At 42.2% G+C, this 17,268-nt stretch overlaps 1 pseudogene; it reads left to right on the forward strand.

Moving 5' to 3' along the window:
* The first annotated feature begins 554 nt into the window (after nucleotides 1-554).
* On the forward strand, nucleotides 555-3,294 carry LOC144253749 (CDKN2A-interacting protein-like; annotated as a pseudogene).
* Nucleotides 3,295-17,268: the final 13,974 nt, after the last annotated feature.

Below are 17,268 nucleotides of genomic sequence, written 5' to 3' on the forward strand. Positions count from 1 at the left end.
TCATCAGTGACCTCACTTCTCAAAAATTCTGGATTCAGGTTAAGATGTTAGGATGACTATTACAGCTCCACCTGTGACACTCATATTTAAGAAGAAATGTACAGCACACAACCAGTTGGTTTCTGTCATGGAGAAAAGTTTCCCTGTGAAGAACACCAACCCAAAACATTTTATGCCTGTTTTAGTTAGTTTTTTTTTTTTACTGTTACAACCAAATCACCTGACAATAACAATTAGAGGAGGAAAAATTTGTATGGGTGCTCACAGTTTCAGAGGTCTCTGTCCACAGACAGCTGATTACATTCCTTGGATCTTGAGGCAAGGGAGACCATCATAGCAGAAAAGTGTGGTGGAAGAAATCAGTTTAAGACATGATCAGAGGAAGTGGGTGGTTCAGCTGCTCTGGATACTGTTGTTTGGTGTTTGGGCCTCTTGAGGGGTTACTCTAGAGGGCCGCTGGTGCTGGCCTCAGTGACAGGGCTGGTCGTCCCCGCAAACCCAGTTGCTCTAGGCTTCAGTGTCTGCTGGTGCCCTCTGCATCTTGCAGGCCTAAAATGTTGTTGCAATACTTGAGCAGGAACCCACTGGTGGCTGCCCAGGTGGAGGAGTTGAGCTGCAAGGAGATTGACAAACACTGTCAGTACCACCTGGTGTTTTTGCTCCACAACTTCAAGGACCTGGCCCCCGTGGGCAACGCTCCATCTGCTAACATGAGGAAGCTGTGGACACCAGGATCAAGACCAGAAATCTGCAGCTGCAGCAGCTCTTCTCCTTTTCCATGATCTGGACAAACCACATCTTCCCTGGGTGCGGGTGCCCTCAAGAAGTTCTTAAAATTCTTAGTATGGCTGAAGGCTTCCAAGTGACAGATATTCCAATGCATACAAGAAGAGGGACGGGGGCTAGGAATGTGGCTCAAGCGGTAGCCCGCTCGCCTGGCATGCGTGCGGCCCGGGTTTGATCCTCAGCACCACATACAAAGATGTTGTGTCTGCCGATAACTAAAAAATAATAATAATAATTATTAAAAAAATTCTCTCTCTCTCTCCCTCTCTCTCTCTCTCTCTAAAAAAAAAAAAAAAAAAGAAGAAGAGGGACGAGCTGGTTGCCAAGAAAGGGCAGAAGAGCAATCCAAAAAACAAATCATAGAAGGAAAAAAAAAAACAACTCTGCAGTTGAATGAGATCTTGCAAAAATTTCTGCCAAAATAGAAATGCACATCTGCTCAGCAGGCAAACAGTTCTACATATTCTGGGTCATCCACCAAATCAAAGAGAAGTGAAAACTTCACTAGGGAGCTCTGGCATCTCCAGGCAGAATAACTCTAGGAGTGACGGAGAGCGATCTGTTTCCAGCCAAAGTAGCAACAGCATTTCCTCTCAGGAAAAAAACATTAGGATCTGGAAAAGCTTCTGAATCAGAAGCTCCAGATAAGCATGGTGCAGCATCATTTATTTTCTCCTTATAGAAATCCTGTGTGAGGATATCACCCTGGGCAAGGATTAGTGCTTCTCTTGCATAAAGAGTGAGTTCTCTCACTTGAGTTTTTGTAAAAGGAGCAAGACTAGACCCTGAATCTCTGGCTTCCCATGTGTTCTCTTCTGCCTGTGGAACCACTATAGTGATGCATAAGCTATGAGATCCTGACCAAAGGCTAAACATATGGGGACACACAACCATGTACTTTTCAGCCTCCCAAACTCTGAATTAAGAACCCTCTTATTATATAGTCCCCTGCCTCTGGTATTTTATTATGGCAATAGAAAACAGATTGATACAGGGGCACTGTTATCTTTATGAAATTGAGTCATCCTATCCAATAGCATAGAAAGTTTTTCATATATGTTTGAAAGTCTACTTTTGTCTTTTTCAGGAGGGTTTTATAACTTGCCTCACACAAGTTCATATAACTAATAACTATTGATTCAGAGGTTGTAAGGATTCAAATTTCAACTTACAGATGAGAAACTGAGGATTAAAAGGACTAAGTGATTGCTTGGCGTCACAGGGTCAGCTCTGTGACCAGGTCTTCTGGCTCCCATCACAGCACTTCCTGTTATACCACCTGTCTTTGTCAGTTATGTGTTGCTCTGATGGAATGCTGGAGGTTGAGTGTTTTAAAAATAAAACAAGTTTGTTTAGCTAAAAATAAATAAATAAATAAATAGATAAATAGAAACCCTGTGTGAATAGTTAGTCACATGACCCAGTCCACTGATTGCAGATAACAAAGTAGCTCACCTAAAAAGAGTGCTTTTGAAGGTTCTTCATTCTCTGCTTCTCAGAGCAGCTCAAGAGATTGAGGTGCCCATGTTAGGTTCCTCTGGAAGCTCAGAAGTAGAGTTGAAGCCAGAATTAGACAGGCAGTCAGTGTAGATAGGTAAATCGAGTTAGGTCGAATCAAGGAGGCCAATTTTGAGTGAGTCTGGAACTTTGAGACTGTCCTCTGAGGGATTTTATCAAGAACCTGCCCCTGCTCCAACCTGTTGCCAAGGTAACCTGTCCCAGGAATTTTCCCTCCTCCAAGGAGCTATAAAGTTGTTAAGGTGTCCTTGGCAACTCCACCCTGCCCTCCCCCCCACTCAGCCCACCTGCTTCCCATCTTTTGGCCCTCCCACTGAGCATTCCTGGGCCTAGTCACTTATGCAGGAAGAAGAAAGGTTAGAGGGAAAAGGCAGGAGAACAAAGGAAGCCTAGGACATATAAAAAGGGCAGAACACCCCCCACCTCTTGGGATACCAGGATACTAGCTATGGCCCCCTTCTTCCTCTGGGGGGGAAGTCTATGTTACCCCTTTTAAAATAAGCCTTGCTTCATATGCTTTCCTCAGCGTGCTTCTCTAATGTTCAAACTTCAATGTGGGGAAGCAGGACTCTTCACCAATAACTGGCGGTTATCAGAGTCGCCTAAATTATTATCTTTTAAACTTATTTCATAGACAACATCAAGTGGATTCACTTCCAAAAGTAGTTCAGAGGCAAGTGTTTCATTATGAGTTTGTAAACACAATTCCTCATCAGGCACATCCTTACTAACTCCCAATAACAGCTCAACAAATACATCATGCTAACTTCCAAAAGCACTTCCCAGGTAGCTGCATCACTGTTAGCTTCCATGAGCAGATCCCAAACCAGTGGATCTCTGGTTTTCAAAAGCACTTCCTTAGCAACTGTGTCCAACCTAGCTTCTAAGAGTAGTTCTCAGAGCAGCATCTCAAAGTTGCCTTCTAGAAGTACTTCACAGTCAAGTCAGGGTTCTGTCAAGTTTTGCATGGCCAAGGCAGAAGAGGAGTGAGGCAAGGAAATGGTATGGGGTGGAGATGTCTGCCAGACTAGGACCAGGTGATGAAGGAGAAGCCCCTAGGTTGAAGGTGGGGTTAGAGGTCTACTCCACCCCTGTCTGTGTCCCCAGGGCTGCACCCTCCCCTAGACAAAATAAAGCTCCTCTAGCAGTGCAGGCTCATTTACATAAAGGGCAAAAAAATTTCAGTAAGAGGATAAGAGATCCTTGGGAGGAAGCCAGTCTAACCTGGGCCTCAGGAAGCAGCTCTGGGGGCAACTTACCATGGCCTGGACAACCGTCCTCCTTGGCCTACTTAAGTACTTCGCTGCACAGATGCTGCTCCAAGACTCTGACCCACCCACTCAGCCCAGGGCTCTGAAACCAAACTAGCCCTGACTTTCAGTTCAACAAGGCCCAGCATGCAATTGGCAGGATGATCTAGACGGGGGCTATGTGAGCCTGAGGGGCTGCAGCTGCCAGGAGACAGGGGTAATTTTGCTTTTGTGTTCAAAAGTTTCATCTTCCACCTAAGCCCCCCTGGCCACTGGTGCTGAGGTTGATGGTAGGGGTGCTGTGTGGGCAAAGAGAATCCATGAAGTTCATCCAAGCCTGGCAGAGGGATAACCTGGGATTGTTCCTTCATGTTCATGAATACAACCACATTTTTTCTTTTTGCAAACTCTGTGGCATCCTATAAAGTGACTCAGCCATCCTCAGTGTCAGTGGCCCCACAACGACAGTTAGGATCACCTGTGGGGGCAACAGCATTGGCAGCTATCTTGTGCACTGGTACCAGCAGAAGCCAGACAAGGCTCCTGTAGTGGTCATTTACAATGACAGCTGCAGACCATCAGGCATCTCTGACTGATTCTTTGGCTCCAACTCAGGAAACAGCCACCTTGACTATCAGTGGGCCCCAGGCTTGGGACAAGACTGACAATTACTGTCAGAAGAAGGATGGCAATGCTGCCCACAGGGACAAAGGCAGACAGGGCAGGGAGAAAAAAAAAAAAAAAACCTGTCACCAGCCTGGCTACCATGGCCTCTCCCTGCCTTGGTTACAGTGAGAGGAAAGAGCCTGTCACATGGGTGTTTTCAGTTCTGCCCCTGTCCTCACACTCCTGAGAGATGGGTCCTTGTTTCTGAACATTTCCATGTTCAGCTGACTCTATTTTGACCTGAGCAGGACATTTTTTTTTTTTTTATTTCATTGGGTGTTATTGTACATGTAATTATGTTTTTATTTTTTTTATTTTTTTATTTTTTGAATTTTTAAATATTTATTTTTCAGTTTTTGGTGGACACAACATCTTTATTTTATTTTTATGTGGTGCTGAGGATGGAACCCAGTGCCCCGCACATGCCAGGCGAGCGGGTTACCGCTTGAGCTACATCCCCAGCCCAAAATATTTTTAAATATTTTATTATTTGTTATATATTTGTTAATTTCCAAACATTTATTGAATACCTATGGTGCTAACATTTTTTTTTTATTATTTTTTTTATTGGTTGTTCACAACATTACAAAGCTCATGACATATCATATTTCATACATTAGATTGAAGTGGGTTATGAACTCCCAATTTTACCCCAAATGCAGATTGCAGAATCACGTCGGTTACACATCCACAATTTTACATAATGCCCAATTAGTAATTGTTGTATTCTGCTACTTTTTCTATCCCCTACTATCCCCCCTCCCCTCCCCTCCCATCTTCTCTCTCTACCCCATCTATTGTAATTCATTTCTCTCCTTGTTAATTTTCCCATTCCCCTCACAACCTCTTATATGTAATATTGTATAGCAATGAGGGTCTCCCTTCATTTCCATGCAATTTTCCTTTTCTCTCCCTTTCCCTCCCATCTCATGTCTCTGTTTAATGTTAATCTTTTCTTCCTGCTCTTCCTCCCTGCTCTGTTCATAGTTGCTCTCATTATATCAAAGAAGACATTTGGTATTTGTTTTTTAGGGATTGACTAGCTTCACTAAGCATAATCTGCTCTAGTGCCATCCATTTCCCTGCAAATTCTATGATTTTGTCATTTTTTATTGCTGCATAGTACTCCATTGTGTATAGATGCCACATTTTTTTTTTATCCATTCATCTATTGAAGGGCATCTGGGTTGGTTCCACAGTCTAGCTATTGTGAATTGTGCTGCTATGAACATCGATGTGGCAGCATCCCTGTAGCATGCTCTTTTAAGGTCTTCAGGGAATAGTCCGAGAAGGGCAATAGCAGGGTCAAATGGTGGTTCCATTCCCAGATTTCCCAGGAATCTCCAAACTGCTTTCCAAATTGGCCGCACCAATTTGCAGTCCCACCAGCAATGTACAAGAGTACCCTTTTCTCCACATCCTCCCCAGCACTTGTTGTTGTTTGACTTCATAGTGGCTGCCAATCTTACTGGAGTGAGATGGTATCTTAGGGTGGTTTTGATTTGCATTTCTCTGACTGCTAGAGATGGTGAGCATTTTTTCACGTACTTGTTGATTGATTGTATATCCTCCTCTGAGAAGTGTCTGTTCAGGTCCTTGGCCCATTTGTTGATTGGGTTATTTGCTATCTTATTGTCTAATTTTTTGAGTTCTTTGTATACTCTGGATATTAGGGCTCTATCTGAAGTGTGAGGAGTAAAAATTTGTTCCCAGGATGTAGGCTCCCTATTTACCTCTCTTATTGTTTCTCTTGCTGAGAAAAAACTTTTTAGTTTAAGTAAGTCCCATTTATTGATTCTTGTTATTAACTCTTGTGCTATGGGTGTCCTATTAAGGAATTTGGAGCCCTACCCCACAATATGTAAATCATAGCCAACTTTTTCTTCTATCAGGCAAAGAGTCTCTGATTTGATATCAAGCTCCTTGATCCATTTTGAGTTAACTTTTGTGCATGGCGAGAGAAAGGGATTCAGTTTCATTTTGTTGCATATGGATTTCCAGTTTTCCCAACACCATTTGTTGAAGATGCTATCCTTCCTCCATTGCATGCTTTTAGCCCCTTTATCAAATATAAGATAGTTGTAACTTTGTGGATTAGTCTCTGTGTCCTCTATTCTATACCATTGGTCCACCCGCCTGTTTTGGTACCAGTACCATGCTGTTTTGGTCACTATTGCTCTGTAATATAGTTTGAAATCTGGTATCGCTATACCGCCTGATTCACACTTCCTGAGCAGGACATTTTGAATGATATGAACTGCCAGCTTCTTAAGACAGCAGCACTATGGTGTCAATCAAGCACCAGCAAGTCTATGAGAACTAAGGGAGAATAACCCTCAGATATGGTTATCTTGGTATCTCAGAAAAGGGTTGTCATTGGTAGAGGACATTATGAGATAATTACTGAGTCTTGATTACTAAACATTTGTTTGATAACTGAACAGGTTGCCCAGGTGAAAAGTGTAAACTCAGAGCAGCCAAGTGTTTGTGTACAATTGCTTTTCAGGAATGTTCTGAAGCAAAGTGTTACTGATTGTTCCCTCATCTTCTTGGGCACAAGAATTCTGGGTCCAATATTTGAGATGATAAAAGTGGTCCATAGCCCCAACACATATTCACTGAAGAATGATGGTGACCATAAGAGACAGGGGAACATGTGAGGTTTAGAGAGGGAAACACACACACACACACACACACACACACACACACACACGTACAACCTCTCTAGCTCTAGGGCTGAGACCTCCTTGATTAGTGGGCCCCCCAACATGGTTGATATGACCTTGTGAATGTAATTCTAAGTGCATACTAAAGTGGGATTGGGATTGAGATTTTGGTCTGGGATAGAGCAAAATGCAGGAGGACTGAGGCCAAGTCATCACTACGTCAATTCCTTCCCTGCAATATCCCTAGGCTCCTCCCTCCTGCTGCAGAGCTCCTTCACTCCTTCACTTTCTTCCCCACCTTCATGGTCTCCCCTCCCATTGCCCCCTTCATGAGGCCTCCCCTCTGCACAGGAAGGCTCCTCCCAATGCTCCATGCCAGGCCCAGAGACATGGCCAGAATCTTCTCCTCCTATCTACCTGTAGACCAGCTATGGAAGCACCCAAGCAAACTGCCCCAGAGATTATCAACCTTTTTCACAGTCAGGTAGGTGCCAGGAGTATGGCCTAAGCAACTGGGGAATAATTTAATATTCCCCAGAGCAGCCCAGCAGGAACTTCTAGCAGGTCTCCAGAATAAACAAGCCTCAGAGGAGAACCTCTGAGTTTGTCTTGGATGCCTCTGGCTTTATAAGCCTCACTCAGAATCTCCTGTATGGATAAAGGTCTTTTGTTACCCAACTGATATCTCTTGGATTCATCCTCATTACTCAGAGTGCTGCAGTCTGGCTGGGCACAAAAATCACGAGCCACCACACACCTTGTAGATTCAAACAGCAACTCTTTATTCTCGAACTCACACCGACACTCTATAATCACGTTCTGGGGAAATCCACGTTCTGGCCAAAATCCACACACTCCACCAGGCTCTGAATTCCAAATACTCTCTGAATCCTGTGAGAACTCAAGGAGAACTCAACGGGAACTCAAGGAGTGGGCGCGCCTGAGGCAGCAGGATACGCCCTATTCCCAGCAGGGTACACCTTAAACCTGGAACCGCCCTAAACCCAAGGAGAGCCCTAAACCCTGATCCGAACTAAACCTGGATCCGCCCTGTTCCTTGAGCAAGGTCACCTTACATGCAATGTCACTGCAAATGACCTGGGTCCAATATGGAGAGTCCTTCCTCTAAGCAACATTAGGTAGGCTGACAAAGAAATTGCCATGCGTCATTCCTACTTGGCAATGGCTCTCAGCATCAGGGTAACTCAACAATTAACTGCAAAAAAAAAAAAAAAATCAGACACCAATTTGAACAAGGAGAAACAAATAATACTCATTTATTCATTTATTAAGTGTAATGCTTATAAAAAGTCTAAATTTTATAAGACTGACCTCTAAATTTAAAATATGGCAATATTTGAAGAAAAAATCTGATTTATGGTTAATTTGCTCATTATTCTTCATGCAAGAAGTGGTTCCTCCCACTACTTCCATGGCCACAATATGCTTATGCCCTCTGCAGTGTGAATGTGGTCCTATAGTAGGTACTGGATGGCTACCTTAGAACCACGTAGAACAGCACCTACCTCATTACAGGCTGCAAACCCCAGAGCTTCATCATTTCCAGGTAGATGACAGAAGACAGGGTCCCTGTTCAGGTGTGGGCTTAGAATACAGAACTCTGGGGTGTCTACACAATGACCTGAATGGTTCTCTTGATCCTGTCTTCACTGACCACTGAGGCTTTGTATCCAAGATTAGTCCTGTAAGGGTCCTGCGAAACGTCGGAGTAAGAGACCACAAGAGACTGTCTTATGCAAAAGCAGAAGGGTGGGTTTATTTGGAGACCAGCATGCTGGGGCCTGAGCTCTCTATAGCAAAGAGAGATAGAGCCCTGAGAACCGCTTGAGCAGAGCTTATATACTTTTCTTGGAGAGGGCAGGGAGGGAAGTTCATTGATGGGTCAGGGCGAGTGAGCAGTTTGCCTGCAACCAAGTGAGGGAGTGCATCCTGCAGTTTGGCAGTTGGGGACAGAACATTCTGGGAACAAGATTAGCAAACAGTTCACAGTTGGGGACAACACATCCTGGGAACAAGATTTCAACAGTGTTTTGTTAAGCATATAGAAAAACAGAGTGACAAGTACCTATTTTATTAATCTTTCAGTCCCACTGACAATAACCCAAGGACTGACCCTGATTCTGAGCTCATCCCTGGGCATGTTTCAGCAGGCAAATTTCTAAGAATGAGCCCTACAGTCTCCTCAGCCTTCAGGCCCTGGGATCTCCTAAGACTCAGTTGTCCCAGATAAAGTCCCTGAGGCATGTGTTACCCATTTCCTCAGGAAAGGAGATCAGGCAACAGTTAAGATAGAATCAGCAAAAGCCAAGCCAGCCATGAGAAGCACAACAGGCTCCCGACTCTCCATAGGTTCTCCAGCTCTAACTGGGCACAGCCCCAGCAACCTCCATCTTCAGGCTGAGGTGGGCTCCTGGTGATGAACAAGCTATGGTTGGTGGGACAGCAATGAACAATGCAGTACACAAACAAGCCCTGTGGCCCAGCCTGGCCCTCAAGATAACCCCTACCCATCCTGGCCATGCCCTGTCACAAAGAGCCCAGGACCAGAACTCAGCACACCTTGGTCAGTTACTGACTTTGACAATGCCGATGTTGGAGGTAGCAATTGAGGCTTTCTGGGCTTCAGTGTTACCTGATATGAAATGGGGACACCTATACTTATCTTAAGAAACTTGTTTTTCAGACATAAATTACATAAAGCCATGAGGAGTGCCAGGTCCTGGGATCTCTCTGTGGAAATCCAAAGGAAAGAGCTCAGCCAGGAGTGTGCTTTCTTTATGATGGGAACAGGAGTCCACCCCTAGGTCTGAACAAGGAGGGAGTCTGGGATTATCAAAAAGGCACCCAAGGCTAAAGTGGAAATGCACGACCATCAACTCAGGTGTAGAATGAAATAAAAATGTTAGCTATGTAGATGATGACGATGATGACGACGATGATAATGATGATCATGATTTTAGAGCCATACAGAGCTTTAGTACAGAGAGACCCTGTGCTCCCCGTGACCCAGCAACTCTTCTCATTGCCAAGGTGGGTAGCACTAGACCTGGCAGTAAATATACAGAAGTCTGGCTCCACAAAGAGTACCATTCATGTTTCTCTGCTCTTTTGTTTTTGCAGAAGAGTTGTACACAGATCTTTCTCTTCTTTCCCTAAAGAGAAAAAAGCACCAGGGTGGGAATGTTACCCTAGACTGGGTGACAGGAACTCCACCTGCCTTACCTGCTTGTGTACCTCACATGGTACCTCTTTCTGTTGTTCTGGTCAGGGATGGTTGGGGTAGCTGGAATAAGGGTGGATTCCTGTTCACACAATTACAGGTGATAGACACTTTGGGTTCACCTGTGAGAGGGATGCTCAATCTCTGAGTCTCTTCCACCAGCAGGAGGTGGGAAAACTGCAGCAAGGATCAGCCAGAAAGGAGGCTGGCTCTGTCCTGGGGGATCCCAAGAGGGAGGCCAGCCCCTGGATCAACAGATGTACAGGGAACAGCCTTTGGAATGGAAGTCAGGACAATCCATTCTATGCATGGGCTGCAGTGACCAAGTTCTGAAGGTCAAATACTTTGTCAGTGTCATAGGGCTGAGGGCATGAGTAGGGACTAGAATTTATGAGAAGCCTAACTAGAAAATGTACTGGAAGAATCTTGTTCAAGCTCAGTCTGGGCAGTTTCTGAAGGATTATGGATCACTGAAGAGACCATACAAAATTCCAGGTGCTCCTAGAGGGAGCTCAGAGTGACAGAACAGGGAGTCTAAGTTCTGTGTTCTTCAACCAGGATGGCTCTGGGCCTCCTCCCATTCTCAAGGCACATCCTCAGTATCCAGCAGTAGTGCCAGCACTTATTCCTTTCTATTTGACACATTTACCCTCTATCCCTGCCTCTCTCCATTCTCCAGAAAGATCTGTCCTCAGGACTATAGTTCCTATGCTCAGGTGCAATGTCAGGTGGTGAAATGGGCACTTGGGATCTTTGAATCAACAATCACATTGAGGAATCTCTATATAATGACATGGATTCTCATCTGCTTTAGGTCAGTTCTCTGACCATTGGGCTCCAGATTGTTCAGTGAGAGTATCCTCTGGGATAGAGGGAACCCTGACCAACCACAATCTACAGTTTAGCTCTACACAACCTGACACTGAGGAAATTCAGAAATCAGGTAGACTGACATGTTTTCCTCAGGCAGGTCTGGGTTCTGGAACATTAATTAGATTATAAAACACTGAGGCAATAAAAAATTCCAGTGGCAGTTGTCAGTCTAATATGGGAAGGAGGCTGTTGTAGAAGAGAGTAATCACCACTTGTAAAATGAGATTAGATGTGGTGAATCCACAGAAGCACCTGATTGTTTATCAGACAAAGTGTCATATTTTAACTGATTTCACAAAAGTCCTTAATGACACACTGCTATATTATAAAGAAGTGACAATAGTGGAACACGAATGCATCTGGGTGACCAGAGGGATGGAAGAGGACGTTAAGATCCATAGTCCACTTTCTACTGACTGAGGTATGATCTCAGGAGAGCCCAGCTCAGTCCATGGCCAGGCTTTTGGAAGTTTCACAGCCTTGCTTACCTAGGCCCAGGACACACCATAATTCAGGAAGGATGGGACAATGATCACGGGTAAATACCTGAAAGGTAGCTGCAATAGGGGTTTAGAGACTAAGATGTATTTTCTGTCCAGCTAGAGGAAATTGGATCTCTGTCTCTTCTCAACCTATTTTGTCTCCAGAGCTTGTAAGAAGGTTCCCCAGAACCCTCCAATGAAGAGCTCCAGGAAAGGAGTAAATCTTTATAGTCTCTAAAAACTCACAGAATCAAAAGGCCTGAGAAGGAAAAAGAGGCTTGGAGAGCCCAGCTGTGCATAGACCTCAGGACACAGAGCTCTGGGGCGTCTCCACCTTGACTGCCACAACCACCTGCTCTGAAGATGATCTTGCCAATGAACATGCTGTATACTGTACCAGCAGAAGGCAAATCATTCCTCTGTGCTTGGTCATCTATGAGGATGACTTCAGGCCTCAATGATCCCTAACCAATTCTCTGTCTCCAACCCAGGGAACATGGCCATCTAGTCTTCCATCTTGCCAGGCTCTAAAGAGGGTGGACCAGAGTGAATTTAGTACTAGAAGGACAGGCTATCCTGGTGTTATCTGGGCCAGAGTGTAAGGATAGAAAGAGGACCTGAAGGGAAGGGTAGATAGATGGACTCATATGTTCTTATAATAGCTGTGTAATCTGTCATATGGTGGTGACTTATAACCATAGATCAAACTTCCATAGTGGACACCTGGGATATGTATTGATCCCCTCTTCATGATAGATCCTCCATCCATGGCAGTTACCAACCAAAATGTGTAAAAAATGCATTCTCCAGAATAAATGTGAAAGGCCCATCCTCCAGGAATGGTCATGCCTTTGGGCATGAAAAGGTCTTCTGTCCTCTTGCTGTCTGATTCTGTTAACGCACCACTGTTTCTCATGGTGTTTGAAAATGTCAACAAGAGAATAAAAAATCATGTACAAACAGGGCATAACCATTATTTGATCCTCAACATGTTACTCTATCTGTAATTGCATGTGGCTTCAAGAGCAAGAAAACATCATGCATATTCTGGATCAGTCACTTGCTGTGGACAATCTACCTAATGAGAAAGATGTGTTCTGGCATGTGTGATTATGTTCCCCTATGAGTGTATTTCTTCTAGATTCATATTCTCCTTACATTACAAAATTGCAAAAGTCAGATTCTTAGTAAAAAAATCCAATATTTGGCTTAATGGGAATATAGGTAGGACAAGTGGGTGGGCCACAATATAATGCTGACACTCAAAATCCAGTGGTAGCTGTAGATCCCACAACATCAGGACAAAGTCTTCCTTTCAGAAGGCTGCCCTTAACTTCAGACACCAGCTACATTTGGGAGGTTACAGGCTCACCTGCACTACTGAAAGACTTATTATAAATTTGAGATTATTCCTCAGGTTCAATAATTTATTAAAATCACCCATATAGCTCAGGAAATCCCTATCTTCCAGAGATGATTATAGAGGATACACATAGGGTGAGGTCTGGAATGGAAAATGGAGGTCCCAGATACAGAACTTTCATGCCTCTCCCTCTGAGCCTATAGATTATCACCTCCCAGCATACTAGTGTGTTCACCAACACTCAAGGGGTTCCAAAGTCAGTTCTAGGGTCAAAGAAGTCACCTGTTCTTGAATACCCTGGCTTTTGGCATTCCCTTCCAGCATCTCCATTTGCAAACCATTTCCATTTTGCTATATAACTCTTCTGGGTATGTTCCTTCCTATTAGAGTGTTCTCTGATATCCTTTAAGATATTATGGGTGTTGGGCTGGAGATGTGGCTCAGCGGTAGCGCGCTCGCCTGGCATGCGTGCGGCCCGGGTTCGATCCTCAGCACCACATACCAACAAAGATGTTGTGTCCGCCGAGAACTAAAAAATAAATATTAAAAAAAAATTCTCTCTCTCTCTCTCTCTCTCTCTCTCTCTCTCTCTCTCCTTTCTCACTCTCTCTTTAAAAAAAAAAAGATATTATGGGTGCTTTAGGTTTCATGATGATTATACATACTTGAGATTTAAAGTCAGTTTTAATTAATGCCCACTAGAAATTCAATAATTGTGTCTTAATTGAGAATTCTCTAACATAATTCCAGTTTTATTGGGGGGCATCTGACTCCACAGAAGCCAGGGTTTTTGAGAACTCAGAGGAAAGAGCAAGGAGATTTTTTATAATGTACTAGGTTAGTTTGTTTTTATTGTTATAACAAAACACCTGAGGCTAGGTACTTTATAAAGAGTTCTGAAAATTCAAGAGCACGTCAGTGACATCTGCTTGGCTGTGATGAAGTCCTTCCTAGGTGCATCACAACATGATGGGTAGCATCTTTGGGGGTGCCCATCCAAGAAGGAGAGATTACTTGGTAAAAGGAAGCCAGAGGGATTCAGAGGATTGATTTGCTGCTTTTATAACACATCACTGTAGAAGAAACTAACCAGGTAATGAGTAAACTACATTAATCTTTTGAGGTTGTTGCCCCTAATGACCTAGTAACCTTCTGCTACATCCAAATCTCAAAAGATTTCACCACTTCTCTACATTGCCACACATATCCTAAAATAAGCTATAAGGTTATAGATCTGTCTGACTGAAGTTTAGAAGTTTAAATTAGGGTAATCTATATTGACAAGGAAGAAGGAAGAGAGTTTCAAAGATGGACAGTACAAGTTAACCTGTGCTCCACACTTATTGCAGAAGTGAAAAGTCTTCTCCTCTCATAGTGGATGAGACGAAATCCTGTGTATCAGGGAAGATGCCATGAAGAAGCCAAGAGTGTTGAGGCCATCATGGGAATTAATGACCACAGGACATGGTCCAATTTGTTGCTCAGACCTGCCATCCATAATCTCTTCATCCATGTGTCACTTCCCTCCAGAGTTACGGGGTTTGATAGCATTTTATGTAGTCAGGATTATCTCTGGTACCTTGGCAAGGCAGCCAGAGTGTGAAACTCAGCTGATACCCACAGGAATAACCCTAACGATCTTCATACCAAACTCTTCAACCTGGGACAAGTTCATGCAGTGAAGTGGATATAAATTTAAACTGTACATTGGAATTTACTGGGGGCTTTTAACATCAGACTCCTGAGCATCTCAACCAGAGAGAAGTTCAGATTCAGTAGCTGTAAGATTTGTTACTCTACATGTGGTCACCAAGCCAGAAGTAATAGAAATTCTGAATCTTCTAAATTCATGATCTGCATTCAAACAAAGATTCCCAGGTACTGTACATTCATTAAATTTTAAGAATCCCCTGTGGCAGTTGTGACATAACCATTCCTATTTTTTGTGAAAGATCACTAGAAGACCCTACTTGTTATCAAGGCTGATAACAAGCTCTCCTCCTCCGGAGGGGAGATCCCTCTAACCTGGTTGAAGCACCATGATATTAAGTGCAAATAGAGTACTTAATCATCCCAGTGAGTTTTTTTTTCTGGTTCTCTAGTGAAAAGAGGGTAATATGTGCATATGCCTTTTTCTGGGACTGCCCCATCCTTGGGTTCATCTTTAGAGTCGCCCTCAACTTGGGTTCCAGTTACCTTCTTTATCCAAAGCAGGAAGTTGATATTATTTCAGCGTTTCCTAGAGTAACCTCCAATTATCTGATTTATGAATATGAGAAACATCCCTTCTAGAGCTCTGGGACATAATCCAAAGTGACTTTCTACCGTTTCTATAGTGGGGGATGCAGTAGGATTGACTTTCAAACACTTGATCAACAGACAGCACTTTTTAGAATCATTAAATGCCAAATTCTTCCCCCTCACCTCTATCTTATCTTTACTGAAACTTCTAAATATTTGAGAAGAAGAAGAAGAAGAAGAAGAAGAAGAAGAAGAAGAAGAAGAAGAAGAAGAAGAAGAAGAAGAAAAGAAGACATAGAATCAATTAATCTCTCCTAGACTCTTCCATCCTCTAGCTGCTTCCATAGTAGTTCAGATCTTACATTAGGAACAGAGCAGGGCATTTTGAAGGATAAGATTTCCTTCTCTTTCCCTTGCCTCACCTAGACATATTTCCCTCACCTACACATTTTGATTTAATTATAAAAGAGAAAATGTTTTGATTGGTGATATTTCTTACCCTGACAGTACTATTAGTCAAAACCTTAATTCTAGGAGTACATTTTTCTTTCATATGAAGAGAAATTAAATTGTTATCACTTTATATTAGATTACACATCACATACTAATTTTACAAGATTATCTTAGAAAATTTCCCATCATTTTGTTGTAGAGATGGTTCCTCTGATACATATGATGAACTGAAGACTTGTATATAAACCTAAAGTATATTATTCAATTTTATTGAAATTGCAGTTTTATAAAGTGGTATAAATTCATATATATTAGATCCAAATGTCATATGTGCATGCTTCTACTGAAATAATCTTAGGTAATTTTAATTTACTTACATTTGTTTATCTCTCATGCTGAAATTTTTGGAGAATTTATAAGAATAACCGAGAATGATATTTAATTTTTTAATGAGTTTCAGGTACTTTGCAGATTTCTAGGAATGAGCTAAACTGGAGAATAAGGAGCATTTTTCTCAGGGTGCTCCTGTGATCACACACAAATTGTTCACAGTGAAGTAAATTGTACTTTCTTTAAATTGCTATGGAGTCTTTTCTTTTTAATCCCTTTCTATACACTGACATCTTCATAATTTTGCTTAAAAAGTTACATTAAGTTGAATATAATGTTATTAATTTTTCCCCTTTCACAATGTATCTCATACTAAATCAATATCCTTATTTTGCATACCTAATTTTTAGGTATCTTCAACCATGACTTCTTGTGGCATGAGATGACAGAGTCAGATGCTGATTCATCAGCAGGAGGCATGGAAGAGGAAGATTAATTCAAATGAATGGATTAAGTCATGCCAAATAGAAAATAGTTTTGTTTTCAAATTCCAATTAAGGGGGATATATACTTAAAATTCCACTCCCACCTGAAAATCTCTCACTTATTAAATAACTCTTTGTATATATTTTTATTCTGAATCTAAAAGAAAATTTAAATTTAAATTTACAAATGTCTAGAGATTCAGAAATAGTGGGAAATGTGTAGGGTTGGTGTTTCAAACTAGGAATAAAATTTCTTGATTCTCAAAATTGTAGCTATACCTCCCTTTCACCCCAGGCTTTATGAGCAATAAAATTATTTGCGGAATAGATCATTTTTACTGATTTAACTTATTTTCATGAACAGAGAATGTGTGGGTCTAGGATTAAATTTTTGAATCAATACACATACTCTTCAACAAAACCTTCGACATGTAAAATACACTTATTTAGGGAACAGTAGCACTTTATAATATGACTTGTGATCACACTGAAAATTCTATAATGACCAGTCACTACGGTAATCTGGGCTGCACATCTTACCTTCCATTTCAATTTTCACTTGGTGTGTTGAGTGAATTGGTATCAGTTGAAATTGAGAGGAGTAGTAAGGTTTCTAGTTGATGATGGGAAACTTGAACTGCTGTGGTGAAGGAATGTTGACATAAATGTTCTCAAGGCTGTTTCTTCAAAGGGATCAGTTAAAAGTTGACTTTTTCATCTCCCACACTTCTTGCTGAGTTTTAAGTATTTTGTGATTGTGTTTTATCACTCAACTTATATATTTGATTGTTCTATTGAACTGGCTGCCTTACATATTTTCCTAAATTTAGTAAAATAAATATTTCCTAATGTCAATATCATGTATACTCTTGAAGTGAATAAATAAACAGGGTGAGGACATCCACTTTGCTTTA

This window comes from Urocitellus parryii, chromosome 3 (genome assembly GCF_045843805.1).
Source record: "Urocitellus parryii isolate mUroPar1 chromosome 3, mUroPar1.hap1, whole genome shotgun sequence".
Lineage (NCBI taxonomy): Eukaryota > Metazoa > Chordata > Mammalia > Rodentia > Sciuridae > Urocitellus > Urocitellus parryii.